The 19,421-nt window shown below is 45.3% G+C and overlaps 1 protein-coding gene across 6 annotated transcripts in view; it reads right to left on the reverse strand.

The window, feature by feature from the left end:
* The window catches only part of PASD1 (PAS domain containing repressor 1), a 104,857-nt gene that overhangs the window by 51,156 nt on the left and 34,280 nt on the right, over positions 1-19,421 (reverse strand). For 4 of the 6 annotated variants that reach the window (XM_071569544.1, XM_071569545.1, XM_071569547.1 and 1 more), the window contains exon 1: positions 3,851-4,507. The exons of 1 other annotated variant lie outside the window; for it this stretch is intronic. The gene's annotated coding sequence lies outside the window, so the exon portion shown is untranslated. Of the gene's footprint in view, positions 1-3,672; positions 3,706-3,850; positions 4,508-19,421 lie in introns of those variants that run through there. One more of the 6 variants, XM_071569541.1, reaches the window with a different exon arrangement.

Here is a 19,421-nt window from a genome sequence, read left to right on the forward strand (position 1 = left end):
TGCCTTACCCCACCTAAATAATCTGCTATATAAAAGAGATGTGAGATTAGTTGAGCACAATCCATCTTCGATAAAATCTTGTTGCAACTTAGCCTGCTTCCTCATTATTTCCATGTTTAATTATTCTTTCCTACAAAATACGTCATCAGATGCTGGGTACTATTGCATTCAAACCAGCTGGCCTAGAGTTTCCTGCATTGCTTTTAATTTTTTGACTCCATAGTAACCCCCTATGTAGAACACAAATGTTTGCCCTCTTCTGCATCTGAATAGCCATGGAAGAGTCTTGTTGCAAGCCATGCAAGTCTTGTGCCACTGCTTTCAGTATTCCAGAACTGGGATTATTGGCACTTCTTCATCTGTCTCACTAAGATATTTAAGTTTTGCCTGTTTTCCATTTTTTTTAAACTTTGCTATGAATAGTTTTCAGTTGCCTGCAGATTTGTTAGTAATTACACTCTGTTCCAGATTCTACAGAAGGTTCTGCTTTCATGAGAAAGTTGTGTCATTATTTAGAGACATCAGTTCTCCTTTCAGTTTAGGCACATCTAATTTCGGTTCTGTGCAAATTGACTAAGTGCAGGTTTTGGTTGAACCCAAATAAGCTCATTCGAACCAAAATAAGAATGTCCTTATGCAAGGTCACATGAGGTTAATCAAATCACTTTAAAAACAGACTTAAACTAAATTGGTGTAATCTCCCCATGTAGACAAGGCCAAAGCCAATAAAGGAATATGAAGTAGGTCAAAGTCTCTCATTAATTGCACACACATCTGTGGTTTGACTGAATCTGGTGGTTCTGAAGCTGGGCAGATGCACAGTCAGCAAGCCCAGCTGTGCAGAAGGTGCTTCTTGGGGCCCACCATCACATCGACCTCACTTAAACCTGGGCTTAAGTGAGACTGGAGTAAGAATAAATAGGGTCTTGCAGGACTTCTGCACAGGGGCATTGCTCCTTCAGCATACAGGAGCAGGGCAAGAAATCATGCCATGCTGCACAGTCCTGTGAGCACCAAAAGTAGCAGAGAAACCAGGAAAAAAGAGAAATGGCCTCAGCCCGGGTGGCAGAATGGGGCAGACCCAGCAGGGCTGCAGCCAGGCGAGCCCCTCCATCAAGGCTGTGCCAATGGGCACAGAGTTGCTATTGCAGTGGGACAACGTGCAGCATATCGAGCTGAGCATGGCCCCAAATGAGCCAGGATTCACGTGAAAGAAGGGTGTCATCCAAGTCATAACAAATAAATACTGTTGTTGTTGTACCTGCCTGACTTCTTTAATAAAGATTCGGAATTGAAGTGAAAAGAGAGCTCTATCATTTCAATAGTACCAGGAAAGACTGCTTCATACTATTTTGGTTTTTATAGGTCTTATTATTTTGGTTTAAGCCATATTATTCCACTAGCATACATAACTGTCCCAGTAAAAGCCTAAATTCAGTTGTTCTGGTATAGGCACGTAGCCTATTCCTCCAGGCTTGAAGGAATGAGCTATGCTGGCATTAAACCTTTGTACCATTACATGAGAATCTTGGGAGGTTGCACAATTTAGGGCAAAACAATGCAACTTCTGTGCACAGACAAGCCCTGGCTCCAAACTGTAAAGACATCCTATCAATTTTTTGATACTACTAATGAGCAGAAATTGGATTCAACATCAGTATCTCTGCAATGTAATGCCACTTCCTCCATCATGAGACTTTAATTATGAACTACTCATTTGCTAATTTTAATCTTTAACTGTGAGCTATTTTTGTTTACTTGATGTGTGTCTTAAACCAAAAAATAATTTAATATAGACATACTGTCAGTGGCTAAAACACAGCAACCATCATGTATCTCACTGAAGTTTGCAGTTATAATAAAATTTCAAATCAATTTTACTTTTTCTTTTAGATCAAGTAACTGTAATCCACAGCTTGGTTGGAACAAGATATATGAGCAACAAACAACCACTCCAAAAGCTGTTTGCATTTTTCCTACTACATTTTTCAGAAAAATTCTAAAGATTCAGTAGTAAACATATTTAGCCCAAGAGATATCCATGCCTCCCTTGCACACAAACTTCCACTTTTGGCTTACTCTGGAGCCTCCTCATTAGTGGCTGCTGCACTTGTCAGGGCTCTGTCAGCTGCAGAGCCCCGACTGCCGTTGTTACGGTGCATCAGTGCACAGGGCTCTGTTCCTCATCGGTGCAGCACTGACACACTGCCTTACTCTGATTAAGGAAAATTATCTTCTTTTTCTTCTTTTTTTAAAAATATTTTTAAATACAGTTTCTAAAAAAACCAAAAAGTCCAAATGTATTTTTCTGACTGGATAACTATGGCGAGGCATTGCAGCCTAGGAAGTTTATAGAAATTCACAAATTCCCAAGTAAAACAGCATGTCAGCTTTTCAGTACCAAGACTTCACACTGTATACTCTTGAAATTATCTGCTGCTTCAAACATCTGTAGGACCTGTGAGGACTGTAAAGCCTACATATCAAACCCACGAAGCTGTCTCTTTAAGGCAAATTCCCATTTCCAGAGCTAGGGATTAGCCAGCAGTGATCCAGCAAAATAAGGACAGGGGAGCACTGGCATTCTGCTCAAAAATGAAGAGACTCCTAACATTTTCTCATGTCTACACCAGAACGTCTTATCCCATTAGTGAAACCAGCACCACCTGCTTTCACTGCACACAACAAAATAAACTTCAGGTAATAAAAAACCCTGCCCTCCTCGGTGATCCTGCACCTTCCCAGGGTAAAGCATGGCGCATTTCAAGAGCTTTGATTTCAGGGACATTATCTCCAGGACCACTTCACTACTGAAGGAGACAACTTCATTCAGAAATCAGGGGTAGTTGGCACTTAGGTGTCCCAACAGGGACTTCTCCAAAATCTACTCAAGAGAGACCTGCTCTGCGATGGCTCAGGATCCTCCTGCCTTCGGGGACTATGGCACCTTACAAAGGACAATAGCTCTCCGAAGCGCGTGTGACACCTCACTGATGAATCACACAGGGCTCAGCTCCGACCTGTGCTTCCAGTGTGAGCTACCCAGAGCAATCAGTTCACAATTTCTGCCACTAAGGACCAAGGCTTGGAGTTATCATTCACAAATCCAGGGCTGAAACATAGGAGGGACTTTCAAAGCCTTCGTAATTCCCCTTTTATAATGTAAACATTCTGTAAAATCAAACCACATAATAACCCTGGTGGGAGGAGTAACTTTTCAACCTGGATTTCAAATGCTATCTTTAGCCGCAAGACTCATTTCGGAGGTTTCCCCCCCACACTGTTTTCAGCCAAACATATTTCCTGAACGACGGAACTTGCCGACAGAACGAGATGACTGTGACCAGATCCATTTCAGACTCTGGAAAATCGGTTTCCTCCAACTCCAAATCTCCGCAGCTCTCAGCAGCGCTCAACCCATGGCTATTCCCGAGCCCCTCCATGTCCCAGGGTCCGCAGGCACTAAGGGACGGGGATGTCGGTACCCACACTCGGGATGCGCCGAGCTCCAGCATCCCCAGCCCAGAGTCCCCTTGCCGCCTGCCCTCTACAGCCAGACCCCCTCGGGCAACCTGCCCGGCGTCCCGTGCCCAGCTTGCTGATACACGGATTTTTTCAGGGAGAAATCAGAGGACCTAACTTGGGCTGTCAATTTTCCTCTCCAGAACTTACCTGGGACGGTCCTGGCAGTGCCGGACGAGGGCAGGGCGGAGCGGCGGGTGCCGCGCACCGGCCCTGCACCTCTCCCCGGGCTTGCCCCCGCGCCCCGCGGGCTGCAAGTGCGGGGGGACCGCCCCCCTCCCGCCCCCGTCACTCCGCCAAGGCCCGCGCCCCCCGCGGCCGTACGTACCGTCTAGGGGGATGCGCGTCCCGGAGCCACTCTCACTGCCATGCCCAGCCCCGGCGCGGTGCCCTCCCGGCGACAGGGGTTACCGCTGGCCGCGGGGTCCCGCTGCTCGGCGATGACATGGCATGAGCGCGGGCAGGGCAGGAGCGGCAGTGCCGGCGGTGCGTGGCGCGGGCCGGGGGTGAGCGCACGGCGGGCGCCGGCTGCGGGGCGGCCGCGGCGGGACTTGTGAAACTCGCCTGTCGCGGCTGCCGGTTGTGTAACGCGGAGGGCTGGGCCCGGCCCCCCAGCACTGCACAGGCGCGCTGCTCCCCCGCCCCGCCGCCACCGGCACCTCCGCCGCCACCGGCACCCGCGACGACAGCGCGGGTACAGCGGGGGGACAACGCCGGAGCGGAGCGCGCTGAGGGAGCGCGCACCTCCGCGGGCAGGGCCGGGCAGGTGGCGCGGGGAGCGGCGGTGCCGGGAGGAGCCGGCGGAAAGTAGGTCACCGCTGCCGGTCCGCGGGCACCGGCTGCGGGGTGGCCTCGGCCGCGGAGCCTGGCCGGGACCGGCCCTTCCTCGCTCCCTGCGCGGGTCTCGCCGGGCCTCGCAGCCGTTCGGCGCTCCCCGCGCGGCACCGATTCCCTGCGCGGCACCGATTCCCTGCGCGGCACGAGCTGTGCCCTGACGGGATTAGTCATCCCGTACCGTGACTCACCCATTTAACATTTGCTGCTTCCTTCCTCATAGTTTTTTGGAGTTTTTAAAATTCCCTTTCTCCACTGTAACTGTTTGCCCTCCTATCGAAGGACAGCGCGCTGCTCCTTCTCCCCTTGCCCAGGCGGGTGCGGACCCACAGCTGGCGGCGGGAGCAGCGGGTCCCACCGGCGCTGCCGCGGGGCCGCCAGAGTGGCGGGGTGACATCGCTTCTCACTCGTGCCATGGGGTCCTACCTATCTCCCGGCTTTGGTTTATGCCCCTTTTTGTATCTGGAAGCAGTAGGCACCAAAGCTGGGGCATCAAGACTGATCTGCAGCCCCTCCTCTCGCACTGCCAGGAGGCGCTGCGGTGGGAAACCACAGTTGGGGCGACCTGAGCGAACATCGCTTGGTCCCTAACCTCGGCCCCCGGCTGCTGCAAGCAGCTGCATCTCGTAATCGCCTTTCAAAACTGAGTGCGCTCTCTTACCAACAAGTTAGATTTTTTGCTGGTGTGTTTTTTTTTTTTTTTGGTTTTTTTTTTTTTTTTTTTGCTTGGTAATTTTCTTTGGGTTTTGTTTGTTTGGGGGTTCTGCGGTTTTTTTTGTTTGGTTGGGGTTTTTTTTCCCCTTCGGCTCCTCTTGGAGAGCTGTTCCTTAACCTATGCAATGCTAGGAAGATCAGCTCCCTCTGGGAGCACGTTACTGTCCACTAGCCCTTTCCCACAGCTGGCATCCTCGCCCCTGGTTTTCTCTTCTCTGCCAAATTTCCTGTTCCAGCCCTCGTTCTGCTGGAGGAAGGGGGCAGGCAGGCAGCCTGCATGGCCCCTTCCCCATGCGTGCCAATGACCCAAAGCACAGCACGGGAGACAAAAGCAGAACTAAAAGGAACAGCAGACCAAAGACTTTGCTTTGAATTTTTTAATATAAACCTCATGCCGGTGAGAAAGGGAAGTGACCTTGTTACAGCAATAACCCTGAGTAACATCAGCTGTTATTGATGAGGATAATCAAAGGGCACCTTTGCATGCAGTTAGTATTTCTTACTAATTTTCTTATCAGAGGCAAAGCAAATAGCTTGGTTGTGCTGCCTGCCACAAGTGGCAAATCTCTTTTTCCCACTTAATGTTTTTTTGAGGCATGCAGCCTTGTCACACAAAACACAGCAACCCTTTCCTCGTTCATGTAGGAAAAATCCTTCTTGTTCCTTTTCAGGCAAGATACAAACAGGTATGAAATGCTGCATTTCTCTCCACTTTGACTGGATTTAAGCTGTGTCTCTGCAGCCTGCAGTGCAGCCCTGTCACCCCTGTGACATTCACTGAGGGGATGTCATTGCCCCCTGTGTGGGCATAGAGATACACATTTGGGGTAGTAGATTGGGAATAACGAAAACACCGCACTCTGCAACTGAGGCACTTAAGATTAAGCACCCACAGACGGATGCTGTGGGCAGCACAGGCAGGCAGGATGTGGCCCCAAGGGGGCTGTGCCAGGTTTCCCCACAAGGTACAAGTGCTACAGCCATTGCCCTGAGCTGTGCTGGCAGCCGACTAGATGTGCTGGCACTGCTGGGACACTTCCATGGCCCTCAAGCATGGCAGGCACAGCAAACAGCATCGACACTGATCTAATACAGCAAACCACGCAGAAATACCATGTTACCAGATAATGGCAAAAAACCTGACTAGAAATCGTGTTTTATTTGAGGGGTTTCAGCCAACTCCCTTGCAGCCCCCAGCAGAGCCAGCAGGCTGGGCATGCATAGGGGCCTCCTCCTCCAGCAATGGTGAAGGAGTTTTTATGTCAATTACTTTAATTATCTCATTTAGAAAAACACACTTTCTGCCAAGATCTTTCCAAAAGCTAGAAAAGAATAGGGAAACAGACATTTCTGCCACAACAAAATTCACACACTGCTAAGCAAGTTGCAGTGTTGGGTAGTTTTGGCTTTGCTCAGTGATGGTTGGCATAGCCTCAAATTTGTTTATATTGTTAGTTTTTAACAATGCTGCATTGCAAAGATATATCAGCAGCAATAAAACCAAGGGAGAGCTGATTTTGGCTGGAAAATAAGAATAACAAAGACTATACATATATAGATATAATCTTTGTTGTTCTTATATATATTCTTATACACATTGTTTTATACATTCTTGCGTGTGTATATATATATATATATATATATACACGTATATATATATGAAATCTAGCCTGTCCATGCTGCACTCACCCAGTGGACTGGTGAATCCTGCAGGCTGGCAGGCACCATTAAGGACTAATACAAATAAATGATGAACTAGAAGGATAACTTTGGTTGTATTTTGGAAGATCATACTCTCATTCACAACCTCATCTGAAGCAAAGCGTTGTCCAAACTAGCTTTTAAATTACACACTGCAAAAATTTTGGCCCAGGAAATTCTTGCATTGAGCAGTGCTAAGTCAAGAACCAGGTCTGAATCAGAATCAGCTTTGCCTCACTCCAAAGTGTGCCCCGATGTTTTCCCTTTTCTCATAGTAGTAACCATGAGGCTTGGGACAATGCAGACTAAAAGGAAAGAGAAGAATAGAGATAAAAATATGGAAAAAGCATCCTTGCCTTGCTCCGAAGTGGCTGGTTTTGTGCAGGCTTCGCTGTGGCTCTGGGATGTGGCAACAAGTGGAGAGCTGGAGCGGCGGAGCCCACCCAGCGCTCGCCATGGGAGCAGGCGGGCGAGGCCAGAGGGAACCCAGCTCTACCCAAGGCAGGGACACAGCGTTAATTGTGTCAGTGCTATTGCACAACACTGTTGCCTTGACACTGTGTCATGTAAAGATTTTAAACTGCCTCTTTATTAGTCATCCTCTATTCATTTTAATTGTGCCTGATAAGCAGGGCCATTTCACCTTTGTGTTCTCTGTACACACTTATCGTGCGTATTTATGTCACCCAAGAGACTTTCAATCTCTTCCTGTACCATCGGTAGATGCAGGGGAATGAGGAGCCATTGCCATCAAAGCCTGCTGGGGTTGCTGCCTGTTTGCTTGCTGCCTTTTCAGACCCCTGCTCTCCCAGTGTTGACATCTCCACAGGTCCTTGCTCCTGGCATGGAAAATGTTCAGGCAGAAGCTTATATTAATGCATGGGAACCAGTAAGAAGGGATAGGCTGATTGAAACATGCACTTAATTTTTTTCAGGATCAAGTACTGTAGGTGTGAGCTTAACACCACAGGACTCACTTTGATCTTCTCCAAGGGCAGAATTTTCTGTGGATTAAATTCTTGAGTCTGAATTACAGTATTGGTTATTTAACAAAATCAAAGCTGGAACATGAATAACTAAATATTGGATTTAATGTAAAGAATATAGTCAAAGTTTATGGAACATTTTAGTCTCACTTGCAACATAAAAACATACTGCCCGTTTGAACTCTGTTCCCTGCAATTCCTTATCTAGCCTTATCTTTGTGAAGTCTGAACTTTCACTGAATACTCCTGGAAATAGAAGTATATTTTCCTTCCTGTGGTATTATGACCTTCTCCTCATCCTAAACATCAATTACACTTGTAGTGCGGAGAAGGAAGGGCACTTTGGCACTGCCACCTGTAAGCACAGCGCAGTCAGGTGACGCAGCAGCTTCCCCAGCACCCGGAGCGCTGCTGGCACTGCTGCTGTGCTGCAGGGACTGTTTGCTTAGGGCTCCTGTCTCTGCTTCAGGCAACACCCAATAGTTATTACAGTCCTTCTCCATCTGGAGATGTATCTGCACTTATTTAGTTTCACCTTAATTTTCCCCACCTAAAAAGACTCAAAAATAGAATTCAGGTCTGTGCCACAGTCATGTGAGGAAATGGGTAAAATCCCATTCTCATTTAAGTTCAGAAAAAGGAACGGAAACTCCATTAAAAACAGAGCAAAAACCACATTTACTCCAGTGTGAACAGGATTTCCCCCTTAGCACAAAATTTTGCATCCCTGTGGGCTGGAAGGACCTACTTCTTGTCCTACCCAGCATCTTCGAGGGCCACTTGGAATCTTCATACAACTGCTTTAAAGGATTAGGAATATACATAAGTTAATCACCATTTAGGACAAAATTCTACCTATTTTGAGAACCAACTAGCATATTAGCATTTCCATAATCCAGCACTTTATTCTGTAGAAAATGGTTTAAAGAGTTCTTAAAGAGGCAAGACTGGTATCCAAATTCTGTGTGTATTTAAGGCCCTGTATTTCCTTGTGCTGGAGTAATACCATGACCAGATAAATGAATGTATTTATCTGGAAATCTGAGAGGTGCCCAAGTCAGATTTTTGGCCTGGAAAAAGCGTAAAGAATAATTTTAATATGGATGACCATACTTCCAACAATAATTACTATTTTTATAAAGGAAAAAGTGTTCTCTCTTAACCGCAGTACAATATTTTTAGATAAGTATGGTTGTGGTCTGTTACTTTACCTAACTCCAAGAAGACAGGGGGGAAACTTACACAAAAAAGAGCTTGGCTGCCTTCTACCCATATTCTTTCACAAAAGCGTACAACCTAAAGCTAAAGCTCTCTGACCACATTTTAGCTTGATCCCATAGGATAATGTACCTAAGAATTAATTTTTTTTGGTGCTGGGTTTATGTCTTCTGAAATCTGTGCTGAAGACAAATTCAGACTGCTGCATTTAAATATGGGTTAAGTCACCTCTCATTAGTATAATCAGCTACCAAGGGGCCTCTTGAACAGGGACGCAAAATAGAAACTTAATAATAATTATGTTAAAGGCCCAAATCCCCCTGAATTCAGCAGGCAGAGGACAAATGGCAGAGGGAGCACCAGGCAACAGCAACAGCTGTAGTATTGCACATGGGTGAAGCACAGAGGAAGAACAGACAAGTCAGTGCAGAATTACTGTCCATCATCTGCAAGTGCATCCTTCCTAATAAATCACAACAGTTACTACTTAGCATATTAAATCCACATTGATAAACATGGATATTTCCTATTAATTCTCATGCTGATGCTAAGATTTACCCATACATGGTGGTAATGCTTCAAAGCTTCTCTCCTGTGCTTGTCCATTGGTAGTTGCTTGATCCCATGCATAGCAACTGGCAATTGTGCAGGTCAAATATTCTTTGCACTGAAAGTTTCCACTTCTCCTCCTGGGTCTTTACCCAGAGAAGATGCAATAGTAAGATCATCATCTTCTGGAGTTTTCAACATCTTGGGTTAGAGCAGCAATGACTGATTTGAAGGCAAGATCCAGTGGGCTCCTGACCAAATGTGGCAGAGGGAAAGCTGTCCTTGTCACCTGAACTTCCTACTATAGCCCAAGGTCTGACCAGACCCCCAAGTCGGACATTTAGGTAACAAAGGACACACGTGTTGGGAAGCCTGTGCTGGGGCAGGAGTTGCCTCCATCCATACCTTCCCATCTACTGCCAGCTACTGCCACTCACCTCCTCTGTTCTGCCTGGACCGGGCTGCAGGCAGAGGGCTCCCAACTACATCCTAATCTCCTTCTAAAATTGGGTAACAGAGTCAGAGAGTGGCATTATGATGGCTGTGACTTGCAGGCACAAAGTATGGCTGTTCCAGTGGCCCCTTGTGCAGCCTTGCTGGTGGGGGCACCTCCTTCAGCAGAACCACCTGCAATGGGGGACTGAGAGAAGCTACTGCCTGATTTCACTTGGTAAGGAAAGTAACATCTTCCTTTCCAAGACAAAGTGACCAGTGCGGCCCTTTCCCAGCTCTGTACAAGAAGACATTAAAATCAAGACTCTTGAGGATGACAGAAGGATGCAGCAGAAAGCAGACAGGGCATTTGTGTTGAGAAGATGGTGGGACTCAAAGTCCTTCTACCACACCCTGATTGGGAAAGACTGAAAAAACAATGTATACACACACACACACACACACACACACACACACACACACACACATATATATATAAATAAATGTACCTAACACCGTGCACACTCACCTCAAACAGCCACATGTATTTAACCCCTATGGAAAGACCAGGCATAGTTTGACAGTTGGATACAGCTGGATTGTAAATGTCAAGCAATGGCTTTTTAAGTACAGGCTGTGCAGGTGGTTCTTTAGAAGAACTAAGCAGCCTGATTGTCTTGAGGGACCACTGAAAACACAACCCAGACACTGAAAAGGACAGAAGCCTGGAGCACAAGCCCCAGGGCAGACCTCTCTAAACACCTGCCTTAATGGTCAGGAAAGAAAATGTGTTCTTCATGCCAAGTACACCAAAGTCAACAGGGTTCTAGGGTAACTTCCATTCCTTTCCACTGGATTTTTTCTACCTTTTTAAAAAACACAGAAACCTTCTAAATAAGTTCATGAATGCATAAAACAAGTGACCTGACATTCAACAGAGATTTTACCTGGGAGGCAGGATGGACTGAAATCATCACATGTTGCTGAGGCTGTGCCACTCTGCTCATTCCTAAACAAAAGCAAGTTAAATTGCAAGTTTGTGAGACTTTATCACTGTATTGTACCACAAAATGATACTGAAATGTGTCGAAAATTATTCAGAACTGTGTGGGATGTTACTGTACTCTGTACTCACAGAAAAGCACACGGTTTTTCTGGGCACAGGGGAGGTGCTGAACACCATCAATGAATTGACTTTGATACTGGAAACTAATATGTGACAGTTTTTCTACAAGCAGTGTTGCAAAAAGTCACTCCTATTAAGTGGAAATGAACCTCTAACTAACCTGGTGAAATCAGGTTTAATTATGCAGCTCTAGGTGGATCTCTGTGTGTCTATAGAAAATTAATATACAAGACAGTTGGAGTTTCCTCATCTAAAGAGGAATATAAGATCCATTTTGGTCAGGGGTTGTGAATGAAGGGCTGGGATTGGAGAGAGGAGCTGCCTAATGAACATGCTTGTTATGAAACTTGGGAAATGTATTGCAGAAGTAAGACATGTGGATTAAATTTTTTTTCTTTGAAGAACTTGTTTCTTTACTTGGCCTAGATATGGTGGTGACCATGTGGGCAGTTACGTACTGACACACTTCTCATCCTGACCCCAAACCTTTCATTGCACCTCTGACTGTCTTAGCATCAAGTTCTTCTGGTCCTCTCCACATCAAGAAATCCCTTCTGCCTTCTTACTCCAGGCAAGCATCCATTCTCTCTGGCGAGCCAAGCAGCACCTTCCTGGTACACTGGCAGGCAGTCAGATGAGCCTGAGGAGGTGAGGTTTGGGTTGGGTTGGGGTTTTTATTTTTTTGTTGCTTCTTTTTTGCATTCAGCAGAGTATACTAACAATGTGGTTCTGCAGAGCAGAGAGCAAGGGTTCTCAGAGCACTGAAAACCACTGTTTAGGAAAATGCTACCTTACAACAAATTACTTTTCATTAAAGCAAAAGACTGTTCTTCTTTGGAGCATCATTGCTGTCATAGTGACATTTAGTTCCCCCAAATTTTCATCTTTCCCTTGTCCATTTAAAACATCTGCCTGGTGGCAGTGCTGGTTCACAGAATAAGTAATTTCAACCAAGGGAAAACAAGAGCGAGAGACTTTGAAAATAAATTTTTAAAAGTACATTGTTTCTTGTAGAGCTTCACTCCTTTCACTTGGAGAACTTCGGGTGACCTGCATTAGACAGCACTCACACAAAGCTCTACAAAAGCAGAACTCACTGCGGGTTTGCTGCCCTGTCATCATCTCCTTCAGTTAATTCAGACACCATGCAGTACTACATCCATGGCACAGATAGTGTCGCTAGCGCAGCAGCTGCTGGGTGAATCATAATGAAACCATGAAGAGGAAACATGTCACAAGCCAAAGGAAATGCTTGCTTTTCAGTGGAATGTTTCATCTCCAGAAGAGTGTTGAAGTTAAGGATACTGATGAAAGAATTAACTTGCGCACTGGTCACTAAATGTAGCTTTTTATGCAGTTATTTACTGGTTCTGTTGCCATGGTAAATATGAATACTTGCCATGACAACTGAAGCTGTCTGGCACAGAATCCACTTCACACAGAGCATCTTCCTAAGGACCTGCTCCCATTCATACATCGTACAAAATTCTGTGTCCTTGAGAGCAATTCAGTGTGGGTGTTTCAGGCACAGTGATTAATTCTTCTGCATTTTATGGTGGGATATTTCCTGGTGTCTAATATTATTTGGTGCTTGTATACCCTTTTCAGTATGACATCTGAAAGTACTTTGCAAAGGTAAACCTTACAAAAACCTCTGCTTATTTTATGATGAGCAATTCAGGTAAAAAAAAATCACACGAGGCCCCACAGCACCGCCAGGTCAGGGCTGGTATTTGCACCCACCTCTTGGGCCAGTATCTGAGTGTAACAGGACATGGCTCTCACTGCAAGCAGATGGAATGAACTCTGCAGCCAAAATCTGCACCATCAGGGCAGAACAGCTGCTGGGGAAAACTTCACTGAGTGCACTGCATCTGTACCTCTATTTAAACAGGAACAACTCACCACAGTGCTCTTCTTGAACTCCTGTTTGTGGTCTACCCAGGTGGCTGCATGACTGGTGGACACTGTAGACAGTTTGGGGATGGAGAACACTCCCTGTGCCAGCCAGTCCACTGCAGGGAAAGGATTACATGCTCTGCAGCATTTTTTCCAGAAGATGCTTCTGAAAACATCTTTCCCCATTCTCACGGAGAGGTTGTGCATGCTGCTGCCCATCATTGCTGTGCACACTAAAACAAAGCACGTGCTGTGTTCATCCTGGTCAACCTGCAGCTCCAAACACCCTGGAAGCCTGTGCTTCCCTTTGACAGATGGGCTTCCTCATTCTCCCCAGAAGTCACAGCCAGGGACACAGGGTTAGCAAAAGCCACCAAGTTCTATTGAGGTTTGCATTTACTTTATCATAAGAACTCATTGAAGTTCTGCCCTGCCTGGGCCACCGGTAGAGCATGGTGTTTTCTAAAGTTATTTGCCTTAAAATAATTTCTGGAGGGAAAAAACCACAATGAATTGTGATCAAGAATTATGAGTAACCTGGAACACCAAGAATGTGCTCAGAGTAAATATGTGGCTGAGAAAACCATTACCAACTCAGACGATAATTATTCTGTCTATTTACCTCTTAACCTTGCCAGACATGTTCAAAAGTGCATAGCAAGTGACATCTCTCCTTTATCACAAGGTTTAGCCCAGAGGGAAATTCTCTCCCTTTTAGTTACCGACTTTAATGATGTTTCTTTTGGCTTTGGATCTATTTCCTTACTTTAAAAAACAGCATTGAAAACTTTTTTCCACTGTTTAATTCACGTAGTCACAGTAATTAAATATGAATCTTCAAATATTTCTTGACATACTGTAGATTTATCATCAGTGAAACAGTCTTCTGCCCATTTCCATAATTGCTGCTGTTCAGAACAAAATGGTTATGTGCTGAAAGACTGACAATTTTCTCCTTTTGGTTAAGTTCTCGGTTGTTTGCCCTTTTGGCAGTGCTGTATAGAAGTTTCATTTCATAATCAAATTAGTTTCTACTCACATATGAAAGCAATAGTTTACAATTTTTTTTTAATTTTGAAGTGTTTCTTAAGATGTGGAGTCCAATATATACTGCAAGGAGTCAACATATCCTTTAACAGCATTTTAGGAATTGCTGCTCATTTGTGGCCCCACATGAGGAACAGAACCATATTAATCACTTAGATATTTAGGTTGAATACAGTGGCCTTGATGGCCAAGAAGGAGTTTTGCCTGATCAGTGTCTTTGACCCTCCCTGCTTCCATGGGTGGTAAATTTTGCAAAGAATTAACAGTGACTTCAGGCCCTTATTCAGGTTGAAAGGTTGGGGGTTTTCCATCTCCACACTGAACACTTTTACATGATGACTGCCCACCAGCTCCGTGTGTTTGCTTTGATTTGTATGCCCTGGACAGACCAGTTTTGCAGTGAAGAGGAAAGATGAAAGGAGAAATACTTTTGGGCACTCATAAACCTTGGCAGAAGCAGCCTGTGTGCTTTCCATGCCTCAGAAAGTGCTGGGACAAAGTGCTCTCCACCCCAACTCCCCAAGCAGGTGGCTGACTAAATGTTACCTGTCCATCAATCATGCTGTTACACAAGCTGGTCTAATAGTCTCTGCTTAACTGTTCACACATTACTGTCTGCTTAGAAACCCTTCTGGCTGTCTTCCCTTCTGCAAACAAATATGTAGCTGCTTGTGAATAAAGACTTATCAGATTGAAGAAGCCTCTTAAGACTTGTTGAAGAATGAGAACCAGTACAAAAAACTGCAGACAGGTAGAAGAACTGAAAGCCATAAGAAGTCCCAATTAAGTTTTACACTGAAAATCAGTGTTTCATTCTAGGGGCCAGGTTACCCTTTTATCTATAAAGATGAGAAAGGAACAGGCTGCTCCTGTTGCACATGCCTTTCATAAATCCTCAGCAAGGACAGCTCTCTGTGTCTCACCACCCCACTGTTTCTGTGCACTCCCAGGTGAGCCCCAGTATGGGAGCTGCAGTCACTCCTCAGCACATCTGGTGACAGTGCTGAGAATGCAGGTGCCTCCAGGGACAGTGGTGGAACTGAAGAAGAACAGAGTTTAAATTATGACCATTATGTTATGAGGAAGCAAAGAGTTTTTCCCAGCCATAATTAAGCCCAAACTTTTCACTGCCTGCCTGCATATACCCAGGACCCACTGCAGGTGCCTGACCTGGAGGAACAGCCCTCCTGATTTGGCCAGACCTGTAGCTCCTGCCCTTCTGGTGGCAAGATACAGCATATGGTCTCATGCAGGAGCTGCACTCCTCATCACATATCTCAGGGTTTCATCACAGCCCCTGAGAGCTCGGAGAGCATCTCTTAATTTCACGGAAGTCAGATCAGTCCTCTTTGAAAAGCAGCTTTCATCACAGGTTAGTAACTGTGAGACTACAGCTTTGTGTTTTTTTGTACCTTCATACTTCAGTACAGGAGAGGTTGGAGCCACAGCCAGTGGTGAGGATGGGCAAGACAGGTTTCATCTAAAAGAAGGACTTACAGTGTGAGGTGCTGAACTGTCTTTGTAATTTCCCGCTTGCCACAGGCAAAACCCACTCTCCATGTGAACATCAGGTGCTTTTGCTATCAGTGACCAAAACATGCTGAGGCCAGGGAGCAATGAGATGATCTCTGAGTAAGGCATCCTCCTCCTCTCTCCATGAGGACATGGAGATCTCCCTGGGCACGGCCAACATTCAGCTGTGCGTTTCTATTTCAGGTCTGGGCTGCTGGAGCTGGCTGAAGCAGTTGATCGGCTTACCTACTGTCTTGCCAGGATCAGGGCTTGAATGAGGGCAAGCTGGCTGTGACCCAACCCAGATAAGTCTAAGGGTGTGCTCACAGGCTGGGGAAGAGAGGGAACTGGGAGAACTTCTGCTCTCCATGACAATTATTTGCTTTCTATTGCTTTGATTTTCAGCCCCAGGGATCTTAATGTCCTGGCTTCTGCCCACCAATTAATTATAAGAAGAATGAAAGACGGTCTGTTTGGGTTTCTTTGGGGCTGTTTTCTGGATCAGAAGGTGGAACCCACTCTTCTGAATGTGGGTCTTTCCTATACTAAGTCACCTAGAGAGTGGACTTCAAAAGTCCAGGCCACCCTTCTGCACCAGGAGTGATGAGAGCTTTCCTCTGCCCAGGACAAAGCAGCTGTTTGAATGTGCAACTTCCCCTGCTCACAGTGGCTGCAGCACCAACACAGAGCACAGTAAATGGAAATAAGATGCAAAATCACTTGGATCCTGTGCAGTGGGTGTTGGAAATCCGGATATTCACAGGACAGGCTCTTCATCCTGAGTCTGACTGTCAGAGCCAAGACATCTCAGATAGTGCTTGTTTGTCATCCTTGAAGAATCATTGCCTCCTTTTTGTAGCTTTTCTGCTGCTCACAGCTACAAAGGGCCCTTTTAGCAAGGCCTGTTGTAACGGAACAAAGAGCAAGGGCTTTAAACTAAAACAGCCTTGACTGAGACTACAAGTTTTTTACAATGAGGATGGTGAAACACTGGCACAGGCTGCCCAGAGAGGTGGTAGGTGCTCCATCCCCAGAAACATTCAAGGTTAGGTTAGACAGGCCTCTGAGCCACCCAATCTACTTGAAGATGCCCCTGCTTAGTGCAGGGGGGTTGGACAAGATGACCTTTAAAGGTCCTTTGCAACCAAAACTATTCCATGATTCAATGATCCTATGACTTAATGTCTCTGTATGGTGACCTTTCCTCATTCAGATGAGTGTATGCAAATGAACATTTTTCTTGATCTAACAAACAAGAGCCTGGATGGAAATCCTAGAAACAAATACTGATTTTTTTTTCACAGAGCAAAACTGCCTGGGTGGGATTCATGGCCTCCTCATAGTGGCTCATTTAAGCATGACCTCTAAGGCTGAAAAGAGTTGCCTTGGAGAGTGTTTTGGAATAATAGACATTACTGATCAGTCAAGGTGAGACACTGAACTTTGCATAAGTCTGACACTTGTAAAAATGAAGCTGAATTCCTAGAGCGAGAGAAGAGGTATTCCTTCCTTCATGAAGTCTGGTGGGGACAGAACTTACTCATATTTTCTTAAAATTCTCTCAGAACAGTAATAGAAGGGATCTTTACTTCCATGTTCTCATAAAACATATAATGGTCAAAATTTTAAAGGAAACTTAGACGTTGTGAATATCAATTTTCTTTCCTGGTGAGGGGAGATAACTGTGCTGTGAAGAAGCTCACTTCTTATGCTCCCCTGCATGTTGGAGCACTGGATTTAATTTTTTGGGACTGCAGGGCATGAGTTGTATTTTTAGATTACCTTGGAAGGTACAACCAAGATTTCCAGCCAGGCATATGACTGCATTTTGTATGCAGTTCAAAATGGGAGAAATTAATGCTATATCCTTCGATGGAACAAAAAGACAACAGAAATCTTCAGGCAGAATTCTCTTTTAGATCTACCTACGCTGTGCACAGTGATGGCAAAGAACAGCATCTTCAGTGCTGCCTACAGGGAAAATGTAGCTTGAAAACAGATGCCCAAAGCACATATCTTAGAAGAATATATTTAGCCTAGAAGTGTTTCAGACTGAGAAGTGATCGTGCAAAATACATTTTCCTTGCCAGCATAATTTTAGTAAATAAGGAGGAAAATTTTATCCTACTTACTATCATAGATAATCTGGTAAAAGTGGGATGAAAGAGTAGCTTTGGGTGTGTATTGGAGATCATATAGTCCAACCCCCTTGCTAAAGCAGGTTCACTCAGAGTAGGCTGCACAGGATCACATTCAGAACAGCCCTGAGCATCCCCACAGGAGACTCAAGCTCTCTGGCCAGCATAACATAGATTTAGAAAAGAACACACATTTTCCAGTTATTTGATCCACTCCATTACAGAATAAAGCAAATAGACTCAATCCAAATATGTCATGGATCAGGCAGCACTGTGGCAAACCAGAAGTGTAGGGTCTGGCAGAGAAGCAGCATCACTGAACATTTGAAAACTCAGCTACGTCAGGAAAACATCCTTTCTGCTGGTAATAGAGGAATATGGTGAGGTTTGGCATGATAAAATGGGCTGGTTTGGTTTGGATGACTCTTCATCTAAACACATTAAGTGGTCTGGCAATTGTATTTTTAGCACTCATTACATGTATTGCTCAAAAGTTGCTCCCTTCATCACTGAGTACTGTCTAAGGGGATACTCCACCAGACCCAGCTCAGGAACTTCTGCTGCTTAACATCCATTCTCCAAACCAAGAGCCAACCTTCTTTGCAAAACCAGATCACTTGCACACCAAGAGGACTTGGAGCTGCATTTCTTTTCCCTTTGCCAGGTCTCTGGGGATCTCCATCTCCATGTGCCTCCTAAGTCAAACTTGCTTCCCAGCTCCACTGGGGAAAATGATTACACTACATAGGGAGATCCTGGGTTTCCCTGCTCAGGCACTGCCTGTGCCACAGGTGAGTGCCCTCAGCCAGAGGTGGCACTTCCCATGCTCCATCACTTGAGCAGGTTCCCAAATCTTCATGTCCCACCCGAGTGCGTAACAGCCCTTGGCACAGCATCTGCTGCATGCAGAGTGGCAGGGAAGGAAGCAGTTTGCTTCATGTCAGAAAGTCACATGAATTTGCAGGCATTTAAGGCACCATGCACAGGTGGGGTTTGCACTGCTTCTTCACCTGCACCAAATGACAGCTGAAGTGTTTGTGTTTGGACAGATCCATATGTGCCCAAAAGACATCACAGTGAAAAATCAGGTTGGGGGACTCTGGGCAAACCACCATGTGAGTTGTGGGGTGGCAAGTGACTGTCAGCTTTATATATTACAATATATCACTTGCCAACACTTGACACTTGACATTATTCTCTAGGATAAACTCCTCTCCTCCTTGATGATTCTGCAAACACTTCCTGGGTGGGAAAGTGGATTTCAGGAAGACAACAATGATGCATATGATTAAAGCAATTTATGAATTGCTTAGCATAGAGTGAAGGACACAAGTACTCATATGAAGATTGAAACAGTACTGTAATAATTAAGAACACAAGTCAGAGGAGTCTTTTCCTTGTATCACTGCAAAAGGCTTCCTGTCTATCAGATGGCTATGTTAAAGTCAGTTTTGCACTGGGAATGGCCACTGGCAGGATGACAGCCAACACTTCGCTCCTTAATCTGATTGGCACACTTAGTTGGCCAGAGTTTAATTAATACTTGATGGATTCATGGCTGCAATCAATCATGAAGGACATGAAAATTCTAAGAAGGACTTGCATAGTGTAGACCCATGAGATTTCTTCTCATTTTTTTTGTCCAAAATTACTTTCAAAGCCTTCAAACATCCCTGACCACTCTGGGTTGAAATGTGGAGGCAGTATGACTCCATAAATGCATTGGGAAATAATACTTAGTAA

This window comes from Pithys albifrons, chromosome 14 (assembly GCF_047495875.1).
Source record: "Pithys albifrons albifrons isolate INPA30051 chromosome 14, PitAlb_v1, whole genome shotgun sequence".
Taxonomy (NCBI): Eukaryota; Metazoa; Chordata; class Aves; order Passeriformes; family Thamnophilidae; genus Pithys; species Pithys albifrons.